The sequence below is a fragment of the Rutidosis leptorrhynchoides genome, chromosome 7 (assembly GCF_046630445.1).
Source record: "Rutidosis leptorrhynchoides isolate AG116_Rl617_1_P2 chromosome 7, CSIRO_AGI_Rlap_v1, whole genome shotgun sequence".
Lineage (NCBI taxonomy): Eukaryota > Viridiplantae > Streptophyta > Magnoliopsida > Asterales > Asteraceae > Rutidosis > Rutidosis leptorrhynchoides.
The window spans coordinates 38,519,270-38,529,027 of record NC_092339.1 but is presented as its reverse complement, the minus strand read 5'-3'; the positions used below and the strand labels follow the sequence as shown (position 1 = coordinate 38,529,027).

The 9,758-nt window shown below is 34.8% G+C and overlaps 1 non-coding gene across 1 annotated transcript; it reads left to right on the top strand.

Annotated features, from left to right (window-relative positions):
• The first annotated feature begins 455 nt into the window (after positions 1 to 455).
• TRNAH-GUG (transfer RNA histidin (anticodon GUG)) lies at positions 456 to 527 on the top strand. The gene has a single exon. It is a non-coding gene; the product is annotated as a tRNA-His (tRNA).
• Positions 528 to 9,758: the final 9,231 nt, after the last annotated feature.

Below are 9,758 nucleotides of genomic sequence, written 5' to 3'. Positions count from 1 at the left end.
ATTTTCCGGTTAAGTGAAAATATTCCGGTGATCTAAAATCACCGGTTGAAAACTTAGATAACTCAAAAATCGGCAAAACACATGAAAGGAACCAGAAAACATACCAATCTACCTCAGAATAGTAACCGGCACGATAACCGTCCAACAAAAGACAGCCGCGGCAAGCCGAAGGGAAAACATAATACACGAGAATCGCCAGAACAAGTGAGAGAGGATGACAGAGGAAGAAAAGGGTATCATCCGAACCTCCGGCGAGATGCCGGAGGTGGTGGCGGCCAAGAAAACTGAAGGCTGAAAGATGCTGTTTCAATATTTGGGTTGTAGAGAGTTTGCAGTTTATGGTGTTCTTTTTCACACAAGTGTTCACCGGAGTCAGGTTTTGCTAAATAAGAATTGTGCAGCAAACTTCTCCTTTTTAGAATATATAAAGCTATTTTTCTTATTGTTTACATATTGTGGGTGTAGTTTAGTGGTAAGAATTCCACGTTGTGGCCGTGGAGACCTGGGCTCGAATCCCAGCACCCACATATTTTAGTCTTAGTACATAAAACTTAGTTTTCTACTATGTTTTCACTCTTGACCAGTCCTCTCGAAATTAAAGCCATTAAATTTGATCAAAAATATTAAACAAACTTGAATAATATACTACGGAGTAAGAATTTAAAAGAGACTCGATAGTTGCTTTTTTCCTTTTATAATTATACAAGTATAAGTTTGATATTATATACTAACTAAAATTAAGTGATCCGTGAATTTACGGGTTTAAATGTTTGATTAAAATCCACTATGATAGATTGCTACCTTGATATGAAAATATTAATGTAGTTAGGGGTTTGAATGTTTGATTAAAATCCACTATGATAGATTGCTACCTTGATATGAAAATACTAACTTAGTAATAATACAACTCATTAATGTAGTATTCTACTTCCACAATTTGCAAGGCTCGTAGGCTCATAATTCCAATAAGTTTGACTTCAGCATCAATTTTTCCATCTTTGCATTTTAAAACAATTTATGGGTCTAAATTGCATAATCAAACTTAGTAAATTTTAAACTAAAATCAACATAATATATATCGAATATTAGAAAGTATCCCAGTCGTAATCAAATGATTCAACGAAAGGAAATAATCACTACGAAGTAGTATGAACAATGACCAACAGTATATTAAGACAAATTCAACAAACAATATTTTCATTCACCGTTATAAAAAAAACGTATATGTAGTAGAGACTCAATGGACGGTCGCTATCCATGTTCTCCAAAAACTTCTCTTAATATTTTAAGCTTAGCTTTTTAAAAGTTATGACACCACCAATCCACCATCATAGAAAACATTATAGATATGAGTCAATTACTTTAGGTAAAACCAAACTCATTTTGCTTCATCAAGCACATCTTTTTTGCAAAATATTATTATACAGAACCTTACCCAATTCTAATGAAAGTCTGTTAAAATACTAAGAGAAGGATACTATAAAAGTTTAACATTATGTCATGAGTCTTGTGTCAACTTACTTCTTTTTTCAGATGTCAAAATTTTGAGAAGTAATGATTTATGCCTTAAACTAATGAACCTCTACATCGAACCTGCACAAATGCCGGTCAGGTCCTAAACAAAGAAAACTCATCATACAAACACAAATGTTAACAAATTAAAAAGAAGAACTTTACGATCACCTAATCAAACCTTTAACGAATGAAATCAATCAAATACATTTCCAAAAAAAATCATATATTATACACCTTTGCTCCAAAATTCAACAAATAACAGTTAAATAATTATATTACCCGTCTGCAACAAAGGAGATAATGTCTGAAGTTTCACAACCTCTAACAAATATAGCTGGAATAGAATGATTCAACAACAATCGGTCACTCATTCCTTCTTTTTTCCATTGTTACATTAAGCTCTTCAATTCATTGAGAGTTCATAGTTATTATGAAAGTATAACCAAATCCGCAAGCAAAATAGAAACTTAACAAAAACTTAAACTAAACTACCAAAAACTAAAAAATAGTAATGACCCATCATGTTGAACTTATATGACACCTACAAAATAAAAACTTAAACTAAACTACCAAAATAACAACACAATGTTTGACAACAAGAACTTGTTCTACACCTTGCAATAGTGAGAGTTATATTATTCATGATTTACATAGAAAAATTCATTCGCCAATTTTTATGCAGGACAGTTGTGTAGGGAATTTTGGGAACACGCATAATCAACAACTTGTGGTTAATACCTGTCAATATGTATGCTGGATATAAATCAGTTATACAAATAACAAACAAACTTATTGTTCTAATATATAGAAACATATCATTTAATCAACAACCTTCAAATTTATAAAATGTTTGGGAAGCAATAGTCTAAGTTGGTGACAAAATACAATATTTATCAACATCCAACAAAAACGCTGTTAAAAAATAACTAACAAACTTTCAGAGAAAATAAATAAATAAAAATCTATACAATTAGCGCCATAAAAAAAAGAAGCTCACCATACTCAGGACTAAAACCGATTCCCCCTCCATTTCTTCATATACCATCTTCACATAAAAGAAGAGACACATCATTCTCCAAAATCCAAAATACACAAATTAAATCCTAACTAAAGGACATAATTACATAAAAAAGGAAATCATCATCATACTTAAAGTTAGCGGTACCATGAAATTAAATTGCTTTGGGACATTTCATCGAGCACATTCCATGCGCTTCCTTTTATATGACCCATCATCATTCTTCTAATGGTTTACCATCATCATTGATCATAATGCATCAACTGACACCTAAAAAGAAATAAGAATCGTGATATAAGATCGATAGCAGAATCAATGTACAAAATCATTAACCAAATGAAATAGGATGTTAGAAATTACTGTATGACGAATAAGAATCTATCATGTGATGAATGTGGGAGGTGATGTTGATCCATCATGATTGGTAAAGGGTTTGGTAGAGAGTCTCTTTGATAATCTATGGATTTAGATTTCAAATTTTGCATGTGGTTAAAAAAAGTGCTTAGGAAATTAAAACAACATAGTGATTACCTGGAAAAAGAAACAGTGTGCACTGTTTTATGCGAATAGAGAGTATCGGTAGAGAGCTCTGATCTGATTTGTATTGATTTTATTACTAATTAATTTTATTAATTGTTTTTAGTGGAAGAATAATGACATCATGAAATTAGCATTTACAACCTTTATAAGCACATGTTACAATCATATTTAGCACATAATGATCTAAGCATAAACTCCCTTTTATTATATAGTATAGATGTTACTCATGAACTAGAGTAAACATTAATATGAAGTTCACATTGTTTATGAAATTAGTTCAAGAATTAGCATAGTATCTTCAAACTTTGGTACGTAATGACGTGTGTCACGTCATATCTCGGTCACGCGCAGCGCATGGCGTACAGTGGCTATTTCGAATAATATTGAGAAACAAAATCATTAATCATAATAGCATAAAGCCAATGTTTAATATACGCTACATCAGGTCAAAGCGTAGCGTTCCCTTGGCTAGGTCAGCATCTCAGACCATGACACGTGTCTGTATTTCTCGAACAACATGAAAGGACGTGAAGTAGATTGTGAGTATGATTAGAAGGTTCTGGAATATAGATGGATAGTTATGGAGGAACAATTATTTTGAGTAACGACCGATTGTTATCCTATAAATAATCAAATATAACTAATTTTGATACATCTGCCATATATATACATCATTTCTTAAAAATACTCTTTGTAAGTAACTAGAGGGGGGTGAATAGTTACTTAATATGATTTAAAATTTTTTTTCAATGATCAATAAGATTTGAACAATAGTTGGTCACCTTAATCAACTCAAACCAATGTGTGGTGTGTTTATGCTTGTAATAGTGCGAAATGTAAAGTAAAGAACATAAACACAAGGATTTATAGTGGTTCGAGTGGATGTTAACTAATCCACCTAAATCCACTCCCCGATTCACTAATCGGGATTTTTAGCTTCACTAAGCACCTTTCTCCAAATCCGGTGGAGATCCAATTTACAAGCCTTGTACTTATTCTTAGACAACAAACCTAATCCTTCTATCCCTTTGAAAGATTACCTCCAACTTAGATCAACTTGTCTTCAACTTGAACAAGTATTATTCTCCAATGAGATTAATCAACTCCCTAGTTCCCTTCAAGGAAGAAGATAGCTAAGCTAGCATATGCTTCTAATTACAAAGTACAAAGCCTCACCCTTTTCTAGTGATGATAATCCTAAGACAATTCTAAGGATTATTACAATACTATACAAACTTACAAATATTAGAATTTGAAAGTAAGGTTACAAACACCCCTTTTATAATATATGAGATTATAAAACTTCTTTTGCTAATCACAAACATATGTATGAATGTTATGTTCTTGTGATTCTCTGATAATTTTGAGTTGTAGCATGCAAGAGGTCCAAGTCATCAAAGTTCTCCAAGTCTTGCTATTTATATGGAGAGATAAAGAGTCGGCCATGTTTGCGGCTTGACCCACGGTCGACCGTGGGTCGACTGCACGCGGTTCAGTCCAAAATATGTATCTGTTGTATAGCTGTTTGATTCAGTTTTGGACATCACTCTTTGGACACTTTACTTCATTTAACACCTGCAAAAGATACCCAACATCCTATACAAGTAATGTATGCATTAAATGTCTATTTACTTTGGATGTATTGCCTTGATAGTGACTTATTATGCTCAAAGTGGAAAGTCTAACATTATTGAATACAAGTCATGAAAATCATTTGAGGCAACCTCAATTTTGTCATAAACCTTTATTAGTAATTAACACGATTTCTAAATCTCTATTGGTTGGTCAACATGTCATTGATGACACAAACCCACTTTAATTACAAAGCATGCAAGTATTCAAATTTTGAACTTGGTTGTAATTAATTAAGTGTGATAATGATGTCTTGACAAATTAAGCAAGTAATAATATTTAAGCACGTTGCAAGACATCAAGTTAATCAAGTTTAAACTTATTCATAAACTTAATTTTAGACTTAAGCAAACCTCTGTGTGTTAATATTTCATTGTCTTTTAAGCTTACTAGATTATGACATTCTAAGTACTATCCAAGTAACACAAGCATATAATGAAGAAGTCCAAATACTAGTTGGTGGAATCCAACTTGTAACACATAGCAAGACATGGTTCATATATACATATATTAAATAACTACATATCATTTAGCACTTAACACATAGTCAAATAATACACATGTACTAATAACAAGTAGTTAAGTAATATACATGTAATGACTAGCAAGAGATCACTAAAAAATCTTAGAATTAAGCATATAGTGATAACATAGCAATAAGCTAAGGCTATGTAAGTTTTACTTGCAAAGTGGCATTTGCAAGATTAACGTATAAGTATACATTAATAACCAACATATGTACAAGGAAAGAGCAACTCTTGGTTGGGACTTGGTGACCTAACTAAGTATGTCTAGATACATTTTAGATGTACATGTTTTCATGTAACACTTATGTGTCAAGGCTTAATCATCATTAAGGTGTCATTAGGCGTGATTAACCAAGATTAGTGTTCTAGTGACCAAAACTCATTTGGAAATGATGGAGGCAACTTTCCTAAGCATGTTTGAACAAGTTTCATGAATTATAGATGCCCGGAAGTGGTCAAACATTTTTCGATCAAAATTTGGACAGTAGGTTTCTGCGGTCGATCCAGGGTCAGTCGTGGAGTCGACCGTGCAACGCATATTTCGTAAATCTGGGTGCAAGTCTCCACGGTCTGACCTGCGGTCGACCATGGTTTAGTCGTGTACCATTTTCTTTTATTTCAAGCTTTCTTTGGTTTTGATCTTTTGCTAGAGCAAGTGTGGATTAGTGAACTTGTTTATTTATGTCAAGATATATACCTTCACCTTTAGCTATGTGCATATGTCATCATCAAAACACTTATTGTTATGGGTTAATATTAGTATAGTCATTAAACATAATCCCATGTTGATATCGGCCAAAAAGTCGCATTTTTATTCCCAATATTAAGCCCTAGAACAATAAAGATTTAAACTTTGTCGGCAAAATTATCGCTTTTTGGTTGATTTTGTAGATTAAGTAATTACGAAGGCGATGCAAAAAGAATCAAGTAAAACGGAGCTAAAACGAAGATTCTAGAGCGAAAACGGTGAAAGACAAGAAATCAGGTTACGATCCAGCAAATCAGCAAGCCAAACGGCTTGCCAGTATGGCAAACGGCCTGCCAAATGCCCAGATCAAACGGCCTCGTTAAATGGATTGCCTTAGCAAACGGGCCTTGCAAACGGCTTGCCAAACGGCCTACCAGCCGTTTGCAGGCAAATTCCAAGTCTATTTAAAGGGCTTTTTCCATCCATTTCAACATACACTCAATTTGAAATTCATTTCATATTTTCAAGCTTTTAGTTAGTTTTTAGTAGTAGTTAGTTTAGCTTTTATTTTCTGGAGGATATCCCGGCGAGTCCCTGCGATCTCGGGCAGATTTCTTCGGCCTTTTCAGGTTTTTATCCAAAACGCTTGTCATTTGTATTAAACATGTGTTCTTACTTTTTATATTTAATAATGCGTTCCGATATTATCATGATAGCTTAATTAATCTGTATGTTGACATGATAGAAGTTTGGGTTAGCGTAATTATGTTAAATTAGTACGATTACTGTTATAATACTGAACTAGGAAGTCTGATAGATTTGTATGCTAGCATCTTAAGGATTGATCAACCTAGGTTGTGATCAGGACTTGTCCACCTATATAAAATTAGCTACTTCATAGGATTAAGACCCCTGGTTATACTGTATCTGAAGATTCTATGAACTCGGTATGGCCGGAGTTTCCGAGAGGCAATTGATGCGCTTTTAGGACACGGAACTTAGGAATTGAGACATGAATGACCTAGTATGCCTATTGACTATTCCAAAGAGACTTCTTAGGAGCTGTTAAGATCTAGTTAGTGCCTTCACTGTGTGACCCAAGCCTATTGCATGTTCTTTTTTTATTGTTGCCCTAGGTCTTAGTCATATCAACTGTTTAGGTATTCATTAGGTTTCTATCTGCTTTACCATCAGTATATCAACTGTGATGTTGTATAATGTTTGAATTGATATGATCTCAGTAGTATGATGGAATGGTTGTTAGTTTTTATTTAAGGTTTTGCCAACTTAAACCGACGGATTCCTTCCGTTTGTGATCAGTGTTCAATCAACACGACACATTATTATTCAGTTAACTAAACTGATAACGAGGGTTAGGATTAGAGCTTAACTCACTAATAAACCTAGTACTTTACTGAGGATAACCTGCGAGGTATTGCTACCTTTCAATTATACGACCAAGTGACATACTTCTCGCTACTCAAAGAGAACTCCGAGAGTTCGGAGACAAGTAGGTCTATGTAATTGGCTCATCCAACCAGATCTACATCATTCCAAGCATAATCTTAACATAAGCATAATTACCTTTCCCTAGCCCAACACTAATATCTTGGTCAACATTTCCCTGATCTGCATACTCCGGATATCCTTCCACTTATTTAATTTTCCGCACTTAGGACTTTTAGCTTAAACCAACTACTATCTGTTATCCAGGTAATTTAACTAAAAGACAATTATCCACTTAATCTTCAATTCGTTAATCCATAAAAAACACGACACTAGGTTAACTTACACCTTCTACACCTTAGAAAGTAAAAGTAAATTTAGGCCCCGCACAATATAAATAAACGAAGACACTGTGTGCTACCGAACCGGACATCATGCGACCTAACGACACCGCACAAATAAAACCGTCCGTTAGTAGCATATCAGTTAGCCTTTTTCTTGGCGCCACTGCCGGGGATCGAATATTTTGACTGAGAAAGATTTTAAACAGACAAAAGTGTTGTTTGGTGGTGTCTAAGAAAGACAATTATACACGGACTTGGTTGTTAGATTTTCCGAACAGTCTCCAATTATATTGGAACCAAAAGGATCCTGCCTCTCCGTAGTCATCCTGGCCACCTCGATACAAGTAATCTGTAAGAAATCCTATCAGTTAAGATATCCAATTTGGTTAGCGACCGAATTTCACTTAAACAATTTATCAGTCTGGTTGACTCTTTTAAGAAGGAAGAAAACGAGAAAAACCTTTTAAAACTTCACCTTTTCCAATATTCTCTGTCTGCACACGCTTTAGCATGGTTTGACGAGCTTAACCTGAATTCAATCCATTCATTGGAGGATTTAGTCACTAAATTTCTAAACAAATTCTATCCACCCTCCCTGCAAACCTGTTTAAGAAATGATATCACGAACTTTTCTCAAAAAGAAAACGAGTCATTATGTATAGCATGGAATAGAATAAAGATGATGCTTAAAAGATGTCCGAATCATTCGTTAAGTCGAGCAGACATAATCTGTACGCTTTACAATGGTTCGACCAAAGATGATAAGTCTCTCCTAGACATGGCCTCGCAAGGCAATTTCATGTCCCGAACAGCAGACGAAGCATGAAATCTCTTAGATACAATAGCTGGAAAGCAGGAAGATTGGAGCAACGAAGCTGCTGAGAAGGATGACGTCTTCACGCATACGGTAAAAATGCTGGAAACCAGGTTACAAGATCTCACCCTCACTCTTCAAAATTTACCAATTCCTAGAAACCCCGATGCTACTAGAACCAATCTAAGGTATCCTTACCCTAGATGGGCACACAAACAGTAAAATAGATCGGATCATAATATAATCTTCCCGTTGCACAAATCTGCTCTCCACTCTAAGGAAATTTTAGTTGAATTTATGAAAAAGCAATACACAATAAACCTTCAAGTCATAGAATGTCAAAATAAGTTCGACACTTTGATAAAGACTTTTGAAGAATTGATCACCAATTTTCAACTTATGCTTAAACGATTAACCACTAAAGTTGAACTAGAGTGTAGTGAGTTTGATGCCCTTGTAATTACTAGAGGAGGGAAGGAAACAACTGTCAATATACCCATACAAGATTTTTTCGATAAGGAACCTGTGCCAATTGACCCAGTTGTCAATCCACCGGAACCTATCTCTCCTAAGGCCCTGGAAATTATTCCGCGCGCCCGCATACCTTTTTCAGGTAGGCTTAGGAAGGAAAAACAAGAAGCACAATTCGCTAAGTATTGGGATATTATTAAGAATTTGCATTTGAATGTACGAATAGTAGATGCTTTAGTAGAAATGCCAAACTGCGCTAAATTTTTCAAAGAACTGCTTTCAAACAAAGAGAGATTAAGAGAGATAGTTAGCTTGCCCTTAAGTGAAGAATGCTCGTTAGTGTTACAACATGGAATTCCCCTAAGTTAGGATATACAGGAAGATTTACGGTACATTGCTGCCTGCAAGATGTCCAGATTAGCAATGCTTTAGCAGACTTAGGAGCCAGTGTAAACCTAATGCCCTATTTATTATTCAAAAATCTAGGATTAAAAGACTTAAGACCTACCAGAATGACTATCCAACTCGCGGACAGATCAGTTAAGATTCCTCGGGGAATAGCTGAAGATGTCCTAGTTAGAGTGGATAAGTTCGCATTTCCCGTTGATTTCGTCATTATGGATATTGAGGAAGTCACGAAGGTCCCACTCATTCTTGGAAGACCATTCCTGAATACTACCAAGGCCGTAATTGATGTGCACGAGAAATCATTGAAATTAAGGGTTGGAGGAGAAGAAATCACATTCAATGTTGATCGTCTCAT